This window comes from Oryctolagus cuniculus, chromosome 5 (assembly GCF_051225735.1).
Source record: "Oryctolagus cuniculus isolate XC-2025 breed Fujian yellow rabbit chromosome 5, ASM5122573v1, whole genome shotgun sequence".
Classification (NCBI taxonomy): domain Eukaryota; kingdom Metazoa; phylum Chordata; class Mammalia; order Lagomorpha; family Leporidae; genus Oryctolagus; species Oryctolagus cuniculus.
The window spans coordinates 60,402,434-60,421,460 of record NC_142871.1 but is presented as its reverse complement, the minus strand read 5'-3'; the positions used below and the strand labels follow the sequence as shown (position 1 = coordinate 60,421,460).

Here is a 19,027-nt window from a genome sequence, read left to right as displayed (position 1 = left end):
TCCTCTGCTTTTCCCAGGTGCATTAGCAGGGAGCTGGACTGGAAGTGAAGCAGCCATATGGGATGCTGGCATCCCAGGTGGCAGCTTTACCTGTTAGGCCACAATGCTGGCCCTGTGCTGGTCTTTTAAAATAAGCCATGCTGGGGCAGGCGTTTGGTGCAGCGGCCGATTCACCACATTGGATGTCAGACTGCCTGGTTCTAGTCCTGGCAGCCCTGTTGCAATCCAGCTTCCTCCTGGTGCTCACAGGCAGGCAGCAGATGGTGGCTCAAGCACTTGGGTCCCTGCATTCAGTTGGGAGACCTGGAGTTCCTGGTTTCTGGCTTTGACTCGGCCCAGTTCTGGCTGTTTCTTCCATTTGAGGAACAAACCAGCATGTGGAAGATCCAAAAAAATTGGAAATAAATAAAACTTAAAAAAAATAGTAAGTTACACTTTAATATGTAAATAAATATTTAGATTTCATTCAGAGGCAGAAGCCCTGACTTAGGTCTACATTTTATCGATTCATCAGAAGCATACAGACATAATATTTGTGCTCTCCCAAAAGATGCTGAGAGAGGCTCAGAAACCTTGGGAACAGAGGCCACAGATGACTTCTAAAGGAGATTTTATTACAGCATTAATATTCTTGTTACACCGTTAGTTTCGAGTGGCCTGTCTGCCTTTTCACACACTTAGCTGTTTTGACATAATGTGGCGCTGTTCCCACAACCCTGCGGACGTGGCTTCTTAGAGGAGATGCCCAGGGCCAGCAGGGGCAGGACGATCTCTGCCCTGAATCTCCGGGTCCACACTGGATGCGGAGCGCCTGGTGGACTCCTCTGCTCCTGCCTCGATGTTGAGAACTTGGAGCAAATTCTACTTCCATATGGCCGTGCTTTGCTGAGCCGTCCGCCTTTGTGATACATGTTGGTTGGACTAACCTTCCCCTCCACATAATTGTCTGTCTTGTCTTTTCTTTCTTCTCTCCTTCCCTCCTTTCTCCTCCCCTCCTTCCTCCCTCCCTCTCTCTCTTTATATTTTTTTTTAAGATTTATTTACTTTATTTGAAAAGCAGAGTTACACGCAGAGGGAAGGAGAGGCAGAGAGAGAGAAAGAGAGAGAGAGGTCTGCCGTCTGCTGGTTCATTCTCCAATTGGCCACAATGGCCAGAGCTGCGCTGATCTGAAGCCAGGAGCCAGGTGCTTCTTCCAGGTCTCCCATGCGGGTGCAGGGGCCCAAGGACTTGGGCCTTCTTTCACTGCTTTCCCAGGCCACAGCAGAGAGCTGGATTGGAAGTGGAGCAGCCCGGACTCAAACCAGTGCCCATATGGGATGCCGGCATTGCAGGCAGCGACCTTACCTGCTACACCACAGCGGCGGTCCCTCTTTCTTTAGAAAACTAGAAATATACCTTATTTAATCTTGGCATTTTTAAACGCTCAATCCAATATTAACAAAGAGAAAGGTAGTATTGAGTAAAATGGAATGTATTTTAAAATTACTTTCAGGAAGCTGCGGGATGGCTAATGACTGCTTCTCGGTAAGCTTGCAGTTAATTCTGTAACTGCCTCCTTCTGTGCTTCTGTTTTTTTTTTTTTTTTTTTTTTTTTTTTTTAAACAGGCAGAGTGGACAGTGAGAGAGAGAGAGAGAGACAGAAAGGTCTTCATTTGCCGTTGGTTCACCCTCCAATGGCTGCCGCGGCCGGCGCACTGCACTGATCCAAAGGCAGGAGCCAGGTGCTTATCCTGGTCTCCCATGTGGGTGCAGGGCCCAAGCACTTGGGCCATCCTCCACTGCACTCCCGGGCCACAGCAGAGAGCTAGCCTGGAAGAGGGGCAACCGGGACAGAATCCGGCGTCCCGACCGGGACTAGAACCTGGTGTGCCAGCGCCGCAAGGCAGAGGATTAGCCTAGTGAGCCACAGTGCCAGCCTACTTCTGTTTTTGCAAAGACCTTGATTCAGTTTCCTCTCTCGGCCGCCTGCCCTTTGGCCTCTTGGGCTGCCTGGCCATCAGGGTGAAACCTGTGATGCAGCTGGACCAAGCTGGCGGCATCGTTGATTAAATCTGCTCTGTCAGCAAGCCATCGACCCTTTTCTTATTTACGGAATACCAAGCCGTTCCACCAGAGTGGCTTGCTAGGATGAAAGACCATTCTTTGCACGTTGATCTGTATCTTCTTAGGTCTGCTGATGAACCTCTATATGCTCAGTGGAATCTGGGAATCCGAAGACCTCAGCATGCCGGTCCTGGCTCTGCAGGGTCGTAAAGTTTTCTTCCCTGAAAATTACTGCAGGCAGAACTCTACAGCCTTCTCCTGGGAAATAAACTCGTATCATCTGGTCCCGTTTTTCCCAAGAGCCTTCGCCGCTTGGTTCTCTAACAACAGTAAAGCATTCCCGGGGTGGTGTGCTATATGATGTGTCAGTAAACGCGTATTTGGCTGTTTCTGTTCCTTCCAGAATCTCTTCTTCAGCTGACACATCATTTATTGGCACTCGTTCTTCTAGAGCCGGTGGCATTTTCAGTTGTACTTTAGCTGCCTGTCCTGTAGCCTCTTCCAGCTGTGCCTCTGCATTAACTTACAGGTTGGCGGCTTCAGTTCTTGTGTAGCTGCCTTAACAGTCTTCTCCAAGTTCAAGCCTGTCGTCTTGATGAGTACACTTTGGACTTCCTCATCCCTCAGTCTCTGAGGTACCAGGTTCTGCCTCGGATGTGAGCAGGTGGCGTGGCAGCCCCACCTGGAAGGGCCGGGGCAGTAGCTAGAGCAGACCTCTCAGAAGGGGCCATAGGGACACAGGGATTCTAAAGTTCACCGTGATTATCTGAGGCTACAAGTGCCAGAAGCCTGCCGTGCCATTTGCTAAATAACTTGCTTTATGTATTTTACTTTTTAAAAAAAGTTTATTTTTTATTTATTTGAAGAGCAAGTGACAGAGAGAGGGAGAGACAGAGGATCAGAGATCCTCCATCTCCAGATGGCTGCAATGGTCAGGTCTGAGCCAGACCAAAGCCAGGAGCCAGGAACTCCATCCAGGTCTCCCACATAGGTGCAGGTGCACAAGCCCTTGGGCCATCTTCTGCTGCTTTCTCAGACACATTAGCAGGAACTGGATTGGAAATGGAGCAACTTGGACTTGAATCAGCACTCATTTAAGATAGCAGCATTGCAGGCAATTGCCACAATGCCAGCCCCATGCATTTTATTTTTTTGTTGTTGAATTATTACATGGGGAATACACAGGGCTGGAGTGCATTTGGATATCTTCATTGTTTGAACTGAGTGGAGTCTGGACTGGAGTTAGAAGAGGATGCAGGGCTGGCGCTGTGGCATAGCAGGTTAAACCACTACCTGTGAAGCCAGCATCCCATATGGGCACCCATATGGGTTCTAGTCCTGGCTGCTCCACTTCTGATCCAGCTCCCTGCTAATGCACCTGGGTTGGCAGTGGAGGATGACCCAAGTGCTTGGGCCCCTGCACCCACATGGGAGACCCAAAAGAAGCTTCTGGCTCCTGACTTCGGCCTGGCCCAACCCCAGCCATTGTGGCCATTTGAAGAGTGATAGAAGAAGATCTCTCTCTCTCTCTCTCTCTGTAACTCTGCCTTTCAAATAAATAAAATAAAGCTTAAAAAAAAGAGGATGCACTATGGTGAACATTGTATTTTTTTTTTTTTTTTACAGGCAGAGTTAGAGAGAGAGAGACAGAGAGAAAGGTCTTCCTTCCGTTGGTTCACGAACCTTGTACTTTGATACGGGATGCAGGCATCTTGAATGATGGCTTAACCCTCTGTATCACAACATCCACCCAAATGGCTGCAATGGCTGGGGCTAGGCCAGGTCGAAGCCAGGAGCTTCTTCCACACCTTCCACAAGGGTGCCGGGTCCAAGGACTTGGGCCATCTTCCACTGCTTTCCCAGGCATATCAGCAGGGAGCTGGATTGGAAGTGGAGCATCTGGGACTTGAACTAAGTGGCCACATGGGATGCTGGCATACAGGCCATGGCTTTACCTGCTGCACCACAGCACCGGTCCTCACATTTACTCTTAAGAGGGGTGGAGGGGCCGTTGCTATGCTGTAGTGGGTAAAGCCACCGTGGTGGGTAAAGTGCCGGCATCCCGTATAGGCGCCAGTTCAAGTCCCAGCTGCTCCACTTCCGATCCAGCTCCTTGCTATGGCCTGGGAAAGCAGTGGAAGATAGCCCAAGTTCTTGGGCCCCTGCACCCGTGTGAGAGACCCGGAAGTAGCTCCTGGCTCCTGGGTTTGGATCAGCACAGCTCCAGCCATTGAGACCAATCGGAGAGGGAACCAGTGGATGGAAGACCTCTCTCTCTGCCTCTTTGCTTCTCCTTCTCTCTGTGTGTAACTCTGACTTTCAAATAAATAAATAAATCTTTTTTTATTTATTTTATTTTTTTGACAGGCAGAGTTAGACAGTGAGAGAGAGAGACAGAGAGAAAGGTCTTCTTTTTCTGTTGGTTCACCCCTTAATGGCCACTGCGGCTGGCGCACAGCGCTGATCTGAAGCCAGGAGCCAGGTGCTTCTCCTGGTGTCCCATGCGGGTGCAGGGCCCAAGCACTTGGGCCATCCTCCACTGCACTCCCGGACCACAGCAGAGAGCTGGCCTGGAAGAGGGGCAACCGGGACAGAATCTGGCGCCTCTACCGGGACTGGAACCTGGGGTGCCGACGCCGCAGGTGGAGGATTAGCCTATTGAGCTGTGGCGCCGGCCTAAATAAATCTTTTTTTTTTTTTTTTTTTTTTTTTTTTAACAAAAGAGGGGTGGAAACCACTGGAGGGTTTTAGCAGGAGCTATGTTTTGGGGGGTTTTGTTGTGATTTTTGTTTTGAGAGATGCATTCATTTATTTATTTGAAAGAGTTTCAAAGAGACACAGGACAGACAGACACACACACACATACACACACACAGATCTTCCATATACTAGTTCACTCCCCAAATGCCTGCAGCATCCAGGGCTGGGCCAGACTAAAGGCAGGGGCCAGCACTCCATCCAGGTCTTCTATGTGGGTGGCAGGAACTCAAATACTTGGGCCATCATCTGTTGCCTCCCAGGCACATTAGCAAGAAGCTGGATCAGAAGCAGAGTAGCCAGGACTTAAACCTTGCGCTCTGATATGGGATGCAGGCGTCTCAAGTGAGGACTGAACCCTCTGCACCACCACGTCCATCTCAGGAGCCACACTGCAAGTGATGTGGCAGACACTCTAGATAACATTTCTTACAAAAGATTTATTAATTTATTTATTTTAAAGGCAGAGTTACAGAGAGAGAGAGAGAGATCTTCCATCTGCTGATTCATTCCCTAAAGGGCTGCAGTGGCTGAGGCTGGACCAGGCCAAAGCCAGGAGCCTGGAACTTCATCTGGGTCTCCCACATGGATGGCAGGGGCCCAAATACTCATGTCATCTTCTGCTGCCTTCCCAGGTGCATCAGCAGAGAGCTAGATTGGAAGTGGAGCAGCCGGGACTTGAAATAGCACTCGTACAGGAGGTGACTTTGCCTGTTCCCCACAATGCCAGCCCCATGGATCTGATTTCTTTAGTAACAAAACTGTGATTTTTGTCAAGGCATCAATATGCTTATCCAAAAATGCATGTTGACTGGGTTTCTTTGGTATGGGGGTTGGCCAAGTGATAGGACAAGTGGCTGAGGTCTAATTCAGAATTGACTGAGTGGACTTCAAGTCTGTTTTTTTTAAAGAGGAGAAATTTTATTTTGTAAAATATTTTTTAGAAATTATGTATTTATTTTTATTTGAAAGGCTTACAGGGAGAAGGAGAAGGAGAGGGAGAGGGAGGAGAGGGAGAAATCTTCCACTTGCTAGTTCACTCCCCAAATGGCCACAACAGTTAAGGCTGCACCAAACTGAACCCAGGAGCTGGGAGCCTCTCGGGTCTCCCATGTGGATGCAGGGCCTCGGGTACTTGGGCCATCCTCTCCTGCTTTCCCAGGTCCACCAGCAGGTAGTTAGACCAAAAGTGGAACAGCTGGGACACAAACTGGCACCCATAAGGGATGCTGGTGCCCAGGCTGCAGCTTAACTTGCTATGCCATAATGCTGGCCCCTCAAGTCCATTTTTATGGATGAAGTGATATGTGCCTTTGCCCTGTACCCTTTCTCCTTTTTGTTACCTGGGAAAAGGATATGATGGCTGGAGGTGCAGCATCCATATTGTAACCGTGAAGATGACTGTTTCATGCCAAGGCTATAGAACAGGAAGACAGAGTTGCTGTATCCACTCTAGTGGATACACACTCCACACTCATGTTTACCTGAGGAAAGTAGATCTCCTGTGGTTTCCACCACTGCAGAAGGGGTTCCTCTTACAGTCCAGCACATGCCTGACTGGTGCAGGAGAGGTAACAGCAGTGTGGGGGCCTCTGCGGTGGTCCAGACCAGAGATGCTAAGGACCCCGGGGTTAGAGTTCTGGCAGGGTGCTTGGAGCAAAGTGGACAGATGCTGGATACATCGCCTGACCAGTCACACAAGGATACCAAGAACTTCCCCTCCCTTCTCCAGGGCCGCTGAGTCTCCCTTGCTTTCACAGACCGTCTCCTAGAGCCCTGTGGGGCACGCGCCCTCAGCCTGTATTTTTGGAGCACCTGTTCTGTGCTGGGTCCTGTACTTCTGGGGGCCTTTCCCCCTGCACATTCACAGTGATCATCGCTTCCTGTGGTCGCCGTTGTTTTCAAACTCGGCGTCTACCATCCCTAGTGATAAATAACACATGCAGCTTGATATGGGATTTTGTAAAAGGTTCATAAAACAATGATCAAAACATGTGCCACATGCGTTAGTATTTTCTGTTCTGTTTACAAAAAGATTCTTGGGGCCAGCATTTGGCGCAGTGGTTAAGCCACCGCTTGGGGCACTCACAGCCCGGATCCAAGTGCCTAGGCTTGAGTCCAGGCTCCACTCTCCACTCCAGCGCCCTGCTAATGTGCTCCCTGGGTGGCAGCGGATGATGGCTTAAGCGATTGCCTCCTGCTAGCCACATGGGAGACCCAGGTGCAGTTCCTGGCTTCTGACTTCGGCCTGACCCAGCTCCAGTTCTTGGGACACTTGAGGAATGAACCAACGGATGGAAGGTCTCTCTCTGTCTCTGTCTTTGACCATCCATCTGCTTTTCAAATGAATAAAATAAATAGAAATTTACAGAGCAAAAAAAAAAAAAAAATGCCAGCAAGATTGAACCAGGGCAGAGGCTGTTTCTCCAACTAGGAAATGTCAAGAAAACCAGGCGCGGGTCCATGGCAGGAGAGGCCAGGGAGAGGATCCCGGGCCGGGTGGCCTCTCCACCTTGTCTCATCATCCTTGACTCGCATTGCAGTGTCACCGCCATTGCAGAGGCGGGAGGCCCGGGCCAGGGTCGTGGGCACCTTGGGAAGTTCTGAGAAGCCGTGGACTCACAGAAGCCAGTGAACAAGAGGCAGAGAACAACCTAGTTTCTGGAGCAAAGTTCAGTATTCCAGTGTTGTTTTCTCTGGCCGCACTACCGCCATTTATTAACAAGGGACATTCCTGCCTCCTGGGCTTCTGCGTATGCCGCCCCCAGGAGTGGGAGATGGAAATCTCCCGGTTCACATTCCTGGCTCGCATGGGCACCCCTGGCAGGCAGGCAGGCAGGCAGGCTGGCCGGCCGGCCTCTGGCTTCCTGTCGCTTTAGCTGCCCCGGCTGAAACAGGCACCATTTGTTACCCGCCATGGAAGTTGCTTTTTCAATAAAAAGAGCAAAGCAGCTTTAATTTAGCAACCAGGAACAGGCTCCAAGTGAAGAAAACGAGGCGCAGATGGGATGTGTAGCCTGCTGCCAGGAGGCGGAGAAGAGGGAAGAATGTTTGCTTGTAAATGCATAATTGCATGTGCACATGGACTGAAAGAAGTTTGTGGAAAATGCAAGTGAAAGATAAGCTTATGTTGGTGCAAGCGATTTTTTTAAAGGAAGGATCTTCTTCCCCTGCACCATGGGTGTCTGTCTAACACGGCAGGGCCCGCAGTTCCTAGCTGGATATAGCTACTCCTCACAGCCCTTCCTCTCCTCCGGGATCACCTGCCCACCCCTGTGAACACCTGCTCTTCTGGCTTCTTCCTAGTTGGAAGCTCATAATCACACACTTGACTCCTATACCATCTGCTAGTGTCGATTTTTAAAAACATTTATTTACTTGGAAGTGAGAGAGAGAGAGAGAGAGCGAGCGAGCAAAGTCTTCTATCTTCTGCTTTCCTGACTAAATGCCTGCAACAGCCAGGATTAGGATTAGGCCAGGTCAAATCCAGGAGCCAGGAACTCCATCTGGCTCTCCTATGCAGGTGGCAAGAACACCCCAAGTACTTGGGCCATCAGTTGTTGCCTTCCTGATCCAGCTAGTGAAGGAGCTGAGACTTGAACTTGTGCTCCAATATTGGCTGCTGGTGTCCCAATCAGCAGCTTAGTCCACTGCTCCACCACGCCTGCCCTGTGGTGTCTGTTTAGATTCTCCACCTGCAGGTGCGTCCCCACCTCTGCTAAATGTCCCCAGCTTCTGCCAGCCTGTGTCTCCTGGAGAGCACCCAGGCACACAAACAGGTCTGAAGTGAACCCACGCTTCCCACGCCAACCCTGCTGCCCACTGTGTACCGCTCGTGTCTGTTAGCAGCAGTGCCACCCGCCCACCCACACGTCGGCCCTTTCCCTCTGTTCTCTCCACACGCCCTGCCTGCCGCCCTTAACCCCCCAGTCTCTCAGCCCTCAGTCCAGTCTGTCACTTACCAGTAAAAATCTGATGTGGCAGCTCTCCCACTTAACAACTCCTGCTGTCCAAATCTCTCGTGTGCTCGAAAACTGTTGTCACAATCTCCGCCCAGCCGCCTCTCCACCACCACCCAAGTGACACCAGGCTAGCTTCTTAATGGCCCCTGAACAAAATATGTTCTTTACAGCTCTGTATTTTCCTCCATGCTGTTTATAGCTAGTGATCTCCTATTCCTCTTTCCAGGGTGGTCTGATTTATCACCGCCTCCCTGAAGCCTTCCTGACTTCCCACAAGTGTTGTCTGCACCTCTGGCCTCTGTGTTTTGTGCAAGCTTTAATCCCACTATACAAGGGCAGGGGTTGTATCTTCTTATTTTTTTTTAAAGATTTATTTATTTATTTGAAGTGCAGAGTTAGAGAGAGGGAGAGCCAAGAAGAGAGAGAGAGAGAGAGAGAGAGAGAGATCTTCCATCCGTTGGTTTACTCCCCAAATGCCCAGAGATGAGCCAGGAGCTTCTTTCAGGTCTCCCACTTGGGTGCAGGGGCCCAAGTATTTTGGGTACCCTCTGCTGCTTTACCCGGTATATTAGCAGGGAGCTGGATCAGAAGTGGAGTAGCAGGGCTGGCGCTGTGGCATAGCAGGTAAAGCCTCCGCCTGCAGTGCCGGCATCCCATATGGGCGCGGTTCAAGTCCCAGCTGCTCCACTTCTGATCCAGCTCTCTGCTATGGCTGGGAAAGCAGTAGAAGATGGTGCAAGTCCTTGGGCCCCTGCACCCACGTGGGAGACCAGGAAGAAGCTCCTGGCTCTTGGTTTCAGATTGGCGCAGCTCTGGCCATTGCAGCCAACTGGGGAGTGAGCCATTGGATGGAAGACCTCTCTCTCTCTCTCTTGCTGCCTCTCATTCTCTCTGTGTAACACTGACTTTCAAATAAATGAATAAATCTTTTTTTTTTTTTTTTAAAGTGGAGCAGGTGGGACTGGAACCAGCACACATATGGGATGCTGGCATTGCAGGCAGCAGCTTTACCCATGACGCCACAACACTGACCCCATGTTTTCTCCTTTCCATCCTAAAACCTTCCTTATACAGTGCCTAGCATACAACGGATACTGAATGCACTGAATGAATACCAGTTTGCATTTCTTCTGTGGTCTTCCTGCGCTGTGCTGTCCCCCGGGGTTGTCTTGTTGCTGGGCAAACAGCAGTGTTGAGGACGAGTGGAGCTTTCAGCAAAGAGAATTTCCCTTCCACCAGTTCCCCTGGTCCTGCCTGTGCAGCCGCTCCTCCTCGGCTCCCTCCCTGCAGACCCAGGCTGGGTGGAGGCTGGGCTGCACCGTAAGGCACCTAAGCCTTTGATGTGATCCTGCTTTGCATTTTCATCCAGTTCAGCTGTCTTTCTTGTAAAGGCTTCATACAAGGCCATGAATTCTCTCTTGCATTAGGCTGCCACTGGAGCGAGAGATTCTATTACAGCTAAGACTCATCTGAACGCAGTGGGGGGGATGTCAAACTTGTGTTGGAAGGAATGTGCCTTTTAGGCTCCTGGAAGTGAGTTGCCTGCCCTGATCCTCTGGCTTTGATCCTTAGGGTTCCAGGAGAACAAGGTATTATCTGTTAATCAGCTCCGCGGTTCTGGGTGGGAATGCGGGCCAAGGGGTCACACTCAGAGACAACAGGAATAATGGCAGACAGCACACCTCCAGGAGGTGGGTGCTCCTGCAGCAGGGACAAGAAGCAGGGCCAGCTGTGGCTGGGACCCAGAGCCAGGAGAGGAGGTGCCCCTGGCTGCAGTTCACCGGCTTCCCTGGACGCTCAGCCCCTCCTGACCAGAGGTGACCCCGCCCAGGACTTCCTGAAGGCAACAGTGATTACTGCCACCTACGAGGATGATCTCCTTGCAGGCTGAGGCACGGGAGATTGGGGAAGTCAACAAGTGGACCAAAGGGTATTTTTTTAAAAAGATTTATTTATTTATTTATTTGAGAGGTAGAGTTACAGACAGAGAGGGAGAGACAGAGAAAGGTCTTCCATCCATTGGTTCACTCCCCAATGGTCGCAATGGTCAGAGCTGCGCCAATCCAAAGCCAGGAGCCAGGCGCCTTCTCCTAGTCACCCATGTGGATGCAGGGGCCCAATCTTCCACTGCTTTCCCAGGCCACAGCAGAGAGCTGGATTGGAAGAGGAGCAGCCGGGGCTAGAACTGGCGCCCTTATAGGATGCTGGTGCCGCAGGCAAAGGATTAACCTACTGTGCCACAGCGCTGGCCCCCCAAAAGTTATTTTTTAAAATTTATTTATTTTATTTGAAAGAGTTATAGAGAGGCAGAGGCAGAGAGAGAGAGAGAGAGAGAGAGAGAGATTTCCATTCAGTGGCTCACTCCCCAAATAGCTGCTGGAGCTGAACTGATCCGAAGCCAGGAGCCAGAAGCTTCCTCCAGGTCTCCCACGCTGGTGCAGGGATCCATGCACTTGGGCCATCTTCTACTGCTTTCCCAGGCCATAGCAGGGAACTGGATCTGAAGTGGAGCAGCCAGGACTCCAACCGGTGCCCATATGGGATGACAGCACTGCAGGCGGTAACTTTACCCACTATGCCACAGCACCGGCCCCCCAAAGGGTATTGTTGGGATGAGAGGCCCAGGTGCTAAGCACTCCCATCATGCCACACACACACACACACACACACACACGCACACATATTTCTATTCACATCACTACTGTACACACACACACACGCACACATATTTCTATTCACGTCACTACTGTACACACACACACACATGCACACACACCTCTGGTCAGCAGAATGTGTTCCTGCCTTTGAGCTCTCTTCCCACTCTGTTTCATGGTTTGCAGCAGACTCAGGTGGAAGGTGGTGATAGCCAGAAATAAGATGTAGAGACGTGGTTTGATTTAAAATAAGGGGGTGGGAGAGAAAAAACTTTTTTTCAGGATTTATTTTATTTATTTAAAAGGCAGAGTACCGAGAGAGAGACAGACATGAAGAAAGAGATCTATCCTTTGCTTCCCTCCCCAAATGACCACAATAGCTGGGGCTGAGCCAGGCTGAAGCCAGGAGCCTGGGACTTCATCCAGGTCTCCTCCCACATGATGACAGGGGCCCAAGCACTTGGGCCATCTTGCACACCTTCCCAGGTGCTTAGTCACGAGCTGGATCGAAGCAGAGCAGCCGCGACTCAAACTAGTGCTCTGACAAGGGACACCAGTGTAACTCCCTGCACCACAATGCTGACTCCTTTATTTTTGAGCCCAAGACAGACCTTTAGCAGTCAAACCCACACAGCCATCCAAAGAACACACCCCCCTCTAGCATGGCCAAGACCAAGCTCCTCTCCTACACTCCTGAACTTCTGAACGCTTCACCCCAGCACCTCCATTTCCTCCCCACCAGCTCCCTCCTCACGCCTTCCCTGGGGAGACAGCCAGACTCCCGAATCTTCTCTCAAGATTTGTTCTGGGGAGAATGGCCTTGCCAGGCACAAAAGCCATCAGGAGGGATGTGGCCTCCCAGTAGTGGGGCTGAGGGGAGGCAGGGAGGGACCTTCAAGTGACCTTTGCTCTTTGGCACATGTCCCCTGCCCACCAGCCCCAGTAGAGCCCAGGTCACAGGGAGTCCAGGCTCTCCATAGCTTCTTCCAAGACATTCATCTTTCCTGCCTGAAGGAGCTCAAAAGTGGGAGGGAGAACATGACTGTCCTCCATCCCAGCATTCTGGAGGCTTCCAGTCCAGAATCAAGGTGGCCCTGGGGTGGGACCCCCGTGCCTCTCCTGGCTTCTGGGAGCGAGCTTCCTTGGTGCTCCTTGGTTCATAGATAAGTACTCCAGTCTCTGACTGTATCTACACAATATTCTCGGAGTGTGTGTGAATGTCTGATCCTTTTCTTTTTTAAAAATTATTTATTTTCACTTTACTCAAAAGGCAGAGGGACAGAGCTCTTCCACTCTCTGGTTCACTCCCCAAATGCCTGCAACAACCAAGGTTGGGCGAGGCTGAAACCTGGAGCCTACAACTCCCTCCAGATCTCCCACGTGGGTGGCAGAGACCCACGCAGCATCCACTGCTAGGTGCATTAGCAGGAAGCCGATCAGAGGCAGAGGCGGGGCTGGACCCCAGACACTCCCATATGAGATGCAGGCCTCCCAAGGGGAGGCTTGTGTTGCTGCCTCAGAACGCCTTCCTCCTCTCCGTTTTCCTTTAAGCCCCCCAGTAACTGGATTTCGGGCCCACTCTAATGCGGTGTGACCTCGGCTTAAATAATTATGTCTAGAAAGACCATTTTCCCAAATGGGTCTTGTGGGAGGTCTGAGATCTTGCGTGGGGTTGAGCTTTTGGGGACACTCTTCAACCCGAAGCTGAAGTAGTCCCCAAAATCTCCCAGCAGTAACAGTCTTGCTTCTCACTCGTTCCCTCCGCTGCTTCCGGTCCCTGGGCTCTTCCACCTCCTGCTTCCCAACCACGTCAGGCCACCCAGGTCTGGCCTGGGACCCCGCGCTGGCCGCTGGCCACTGGGCGGAGACCTGAAGCTCCGCCCCTTCGCCCGCTTCCAGGTGCTGACTCCACGCCAGACCCCTTGGCTTCTGCGGTTAGCCAAAGGAAACCACGCTCCTTCCAGGGCCTGGTCCACGGCACAATCTGTCTACAGAGGTGGTGGTCAGCCCATCAGAGGTCCTCCATGTGGAGCTGGCAAAGGCTCACGGCTCTCCCAAGCCCTGGCCCAGCCCCTCACCATAGTCTCCGGGGCACTGATGCCCCAGTGTGCGGAGACAACCGAGCACCTACGAAGCTTCAAGGACCCGAGCAAGCTGCCCCCCTTCCTCTCCACCTGTATTCACAGCTCACCTGGTCTCCTGACCCACCTCACAGGCCGAGCTGCTCCTCTGTGAGGGTGACCCCCGCCAGCCCGGCCGTCACAGCACCCGGGGCTCGCGCCTTCAACCACCTCTGCCTAGCCCCTCAGCCTCCAGGGGTGGGCAAGGCCCTGGGGCACCTCCCTTCATGTCCCTGCCCTCACCAGCTCAGGCTTCCCGGAGCTCCCCAGATCCAGATCCCGCAGTGGGACGCACTCACTCCTCCCTCCCCTAAATCCCAATGCCCTGTGTGTCCTCTCAAGGCACCTGTCTAGTTTGGGCATCGTCCTTTCTTCTGCGCCAGATTTGTAGCAGGTGGAAGAGAGGGCTTTTTTATTTATTTTTTTTTTTTTGACATTTATTTATTTATTTGAAAGGCAGAGTTACACAGAGAGAGGGGAGGCAGAGAGAGGTCTTCTATCTGCTGCTTCACTCCCCAATTGGCCACAATGGCTGAAGCTGTGCTAATCCAAAGCCAGGAGCCAGGAGCTTCTTGTGGGTCTCCCACATGGGTGCTGGGGCCCAAGGACTTGGACCATCTTCCATTGCTTTCCCAGGCCATAACAGAGAGCTGGATTGGAAGTGGAGCAGCCGGGTCTTGAACTGGCTCCCATATGGATACCGGCGCTTCAGGGCAGGACGTTAACCTGCTGTGCCACAGCACCAGCCCCAGGAGAGGGCTCTGACCTTACACATGGTAGATGTTCTATAAATATTTGTGCCATAGTCTGAGCTGGTTCTCTGGGCCACACCTGCTCTCCTGGACCAGGTGAGATGTCTGTTTTTCCTCCACGCAGGTGGACGAATGAAGTGAACCCCAAGGGCTAAGAGAGCATCTTCATAGAACAAATGAATGACCCCATTTTCCCGGCTCTCCCCCCTCTCCCTGATCAGAGCAACAGCTGGGATAATTCAGCCATGAAAGGGAAGGGGAGGAGCTGGCGCTATGGCCTGAAGCGTCGGCATCCCATTTGGGTGCTGGTTCAAGACCGGCTGCTCCACTTCTGATCCAGCTCTCTACTGTGGCCTGGGAAAGCAGTGGAGAAGATGGCCCAAGTCCTTGGGCCCCTGCACCCATGTGGGAGACCCAGAAGGAGCTCCTGGCTTCGGATCAGCCCAGCTCTGGCCGTTGTGGCCAACTGGGGAGTGAACCAGCGGATGGAAGACTCCTCTCTCTGTCTCTCTGCCTCTATTCTCTCTGTGTAACTCTGACTTTCAAGTAAAATAAATAAATCTTAAAAAAAAAAAGAAATTAAGGGGAGAGGACTCTCCTACTAGTGCCAGTATTCTTCTGACCTCCCTCACTGTGGCTTGCAGATGTGGGAGAAGGCATTTGAATCTGGAGTTCCCCTTTCTTTGTGGCTTTGCAGGACCGTTCTTTGTCTGCCTGTACTAGTCCATTTTCTTTTGGTATATCAGAATACCTGATGCTGGTGAATTCATTAAGGCAAATTGGGGGCTTGTTTAGCCCACAGTTTTGAAGAAGGAGATGTGCATAGATTATAGGCAAATACTATACCATCTTATGTAAGGGACTTGAGCATCCTCAGATTTTGTTATCTACGGGTGGTCCTGGAACCAAGCCCCCTCAGACATTGAGGGATGACAGTATTGGTTTACCTCATCCACTAAGTTGGCAAATAAATGAGGCAGGTCGGCGCCACGGCTCACTAGGCTAATCCTCTGCCCGTGGCGCCGGCACTCTGGGTTCTAGTCCTGGTTGAGGCGCCGGATTCTGTCCAGTTGTCCCTCTTCCAGTCCAGCTCTCTGCTGTGGCCTGGAAAGACAGTGGAAGATGGCCCAAGTGCTTGGGCTCTACACCTGCATGGGAGACCCGGAGGAGGCACCTGGCTCCTGGCTTCGGATTGGCGCAGTGCGCTGGCTGTAGCGGCCATTTAAGGGGTGAACCAACGGAGGGAAGACCTTTCTCTCTGTCTCTCTCTCTCTCACTGTCTAACTCTGCCTGTCAAAAAAAAAAAAAAAAAAAAAAAAAAAAGAGGCAAAAGGGAGTGGCCAGTAAAACTTCAGTGTCACTTAGGAGACCATTTGACCTTTTCCTGTGACTCAGAAAAAAATCCAGGGGATGAGTATTTGGCCTAGTGGCTAAGCCACTGGTTAAGGGTGCCTAGGTTCAAGTCCAGCTCCTGACTCCAGCTTCCTGCCAATATAGATGCTGGGATGTAATGGTGATGGCTCAGGAAATTGCATTACTATCACACACATGGGAGACCTGGGTTGAGTTCCTGGTCTCAGCTTCAGTGTGGCCCAGCCCCTGCCAGCAAATGGGAATGGTTTTTTTTTTTTTCCTATCACTCCTTTATCTCTCTCTCTAAAGATTTATTTATTTATTTGAAAGGCAGAGTTACAGAGAGGCCCAGGCAGAGAGAAAGAGAGAGAGAGAGAGCTCTTCCATCTGCTGGTTCACTCCCCAGATGGCTGCAATGGCTGGAGCTGCGCCAATCTGAAGCCAGGAGCAGGAGCTTCTTCTGGGTCTCCCACGCAGGTGCAGGGGTCCAAGCACTTGGGCCATCTTCTACTGCTTTCCCAGGCCATAGCAGAGAGCTGGATAGGAAGCAGAGCAGCCGGGACTTGAACCGGTGCCCATATGGGATGCTGGCACTGCAGGCAGCAGCTTTATCCACTATACCACAGCGCAGGCCTCTCTCTCTCTCTCTCTCTCTCTCTCTCTCTCTTACCCCTCCTTTTCCTCCTCCTCCTCTACTTGTCTCTCCATCTCAAATACACAAAACTTTAAAAAATAATCATAAACCTCAGCCTTGGTTCCGGCCTCCATTCTCATCCCGTCTTCTGTGCCCACAGCCTCTGGTCTCTGGGCTGAGGCAGCAGCTGCATCGTTCACCCCAGGATCTCTGCACGTGCTGCTCTATCCTTCAGGGCTCAGCTCACACACTACCTGCCTCTCTCACCACCCAGTGGTCCCTGGTGCCTACCACCATGTTGCCCAGAGTGCCTGGCCAGTAGATGCTCGGTGAATACTCGTTAAGGAGTGGACCCTGGCCACTGTGGGCGGGAAAGGAGGGCCTTGTTTCTTTGGAGTCTTAGCTGTCCTCACTCCAGCTGTTTCTCAGCTGTTTGCAAGGTGCTCTGAAAGCTTTTAAAACTTGGAGGTGGCTCTGAAAGGTACAGATTATCCTTTCAAAGCAAAGAGAAAAGGGGAAACAAGCAGGCATGTTTGTGAGGCTGCCTGCCCGAGAATTGCTTAAAATGGTTTTGCCACCCTCTGGACACCACCCATTTCCTGGGTGTTGATCTCGCCCTGGGAGCTAAATGCTCATCAGATTAGCTTATGGTTTCCACTGTTATGTTCTAGGTTTCCTGGCTTGTTGCTTTCCTGGCTCCTCATCTCACCAAGAAAGCCCAGGCACGTAGCTCTCCTTTGAGGCAGTTGCAGTAGGAGCGATCACGTTGGTATAACGGTCAAGCTGCCAAACTCTTCCTTGTGAGTTGGTTGATTAAAGAAATGGGCCACAGCAGGGCTGACCTTCTGTGTCCCTCACCCAGAGGACATTGGCGGCCAAAGCAGTCCCGGGAGAGGAACAGGGGCTGCAGGTCTGGGGACTTCTGAGGAATGAGGGTGTTGCCCCTGGGTGTTCTTAGGAGGTATTGCTCTTTAGGGAAGAAGGAAAGGAATGGGAACATCAGAGCTCTTCCAAGGTGATAAAGAGTTCAGGAGAAAAGCACGTGTTTGACAATCCTATGACAACTGAAGACAGCAGAGACCAGGGCTCTGAGGCTCTATGTAGCCACTCAGTCTCATGTTTTCATCCATTCCACAAACATGTATTGGGCAGGCACCAGACTAAATCCTAGATGATGCAAGCATGAATCAATCTCCATTTTTGACTTTTTTTTCCAAAATATTTATTTATTTTTTTTATCTGAAAGGCAGAGTTACAGAGAGAGGAGGAGGAGGAGGAGGAGAGAGAGAAAGAGAGAGAGAGAAACTTCCATCCACTGGTTCACTTCCCCAAGTGGCTGCAGCAGCCAGGGCTGGGCCCAGGCCAAAACCAGGAGCCAGGAGATTCTCCCGGGTCTCCCACCTGGGTGCAGAGACCCAAGCACTTGGGTCCTCTCCCACTACTTTCCTAGGCACATTAGCTGTGTCGGAAGTGGAGCAGCCGGGACTCGAACCAGCATCCACATGGGTTGCCAGCTTAACCTGCAGAGCCACAGCTCCAGCCCCTGCATTCTTGACTTTGACTTTGTTTTTTTTTTTTTAAATAAATAAATAAACCTTTTTTTAAAAAAATTTATTTACTTGAAAGTTGGAGTTAGAGAGAGAAGGAGAGGCAGAGGCAGAGAGAGAGAGGAGTCTTTTATCTGCTGGTTCACTCCCTGATTGGCCTCAGCAGCTGGAACTGCACCAATCTGAAACCAAGAGCCAGGAGCTTCTTCCGGGTCTCTCACACTGGTGCAGGGGCCCAAGGACTTGGGCCATCTTCTACTGCTTTCCCAGGCCATAGCTGAGTGCTAGATCGGAAGTGGAGCAGCCGGGACTTGAACTGGCGCCCATATGGGATGCCGGCACTGCAGGTGGCAGCTTTACCCACTACGTCACAGCGCTGGCTCATCTTTACTTTGAATAGCTTATGATGTGGGCAAATGATAAGATGTTTGTGAAAGAGACTTGTAAATGGCTCAGTGCTACAATGTGTTAGTTATTCTTCCAACACTTGATGACTGGCATGGAACAGGTGCTCAAAAATGGCTGTTGAATGAATAGGGAGTAGGAAGGCATTGGCACCACGACATCAAACTGTAACATGAGAACTGGAGGCTGTTGGGACTGAAAACTACAGGAGGGCTCTGTGTGATTCAGTAAACCACTGTGAGGGAAGTCAAAGCACTCACGGGAAAATGGAATTAGAAAACAGGAAGATTTGGGTGCAAAGAATTTTGAAATCCATGCATATGCGTAAACAAATCTCCTTGATTATTCCAGAGTCGAGGACTTCACGTTCTAGGCCTTGCTCTTCTCGTAACCATGTGACCTTGGGTGACTTAACCTAGCTGTTGCTGAGTAAAAGATCATAACCATATATCAGCTATCCTTTGATATATGGTGTTATTTATATATAAAATTCGCGCAGTGGGCTCCATCCTAAAGTTGAAGAAAGTAGCTGGAGTTTGAATAATTCATGACTCTTCTCACATTGTAAATCTCTTCAAATCCCAAAGAAGAAAACAGATGAAACAGTTGCACAACCATTTCCTTTTCTGTGTAGGCATGTGGTCATCTCCAATGAAACCGCTAGTTAAATTATAACCTTACGCTGGTGCTTACGTTAGCTTCTGTCTCTCCGCTGTTGACCTTTGGGAACCTACAACGACGATTTAATATCCAATTTGGAAGTTAATTAGCTTGTTAGTTTTGAGACTCACTAGTTTCA

At 50.9% G+C, this 19,027-nt stretch overlaps 1 pseudogene; it reads right to left on the bottom strand.

Moving 5' to 3' along the window:
- Positions 1-1,489: 1,489 nt before the first annotated feature.
- Positions 1,490-3,755, bottom strand: LOC100350658 (small ribosomal subunit protein mS22 pseudogene; annotated as a pseudogene).
- Between the last annotated feature and the right edge of the window lie 15,272 nt (positions 3,756-19,027).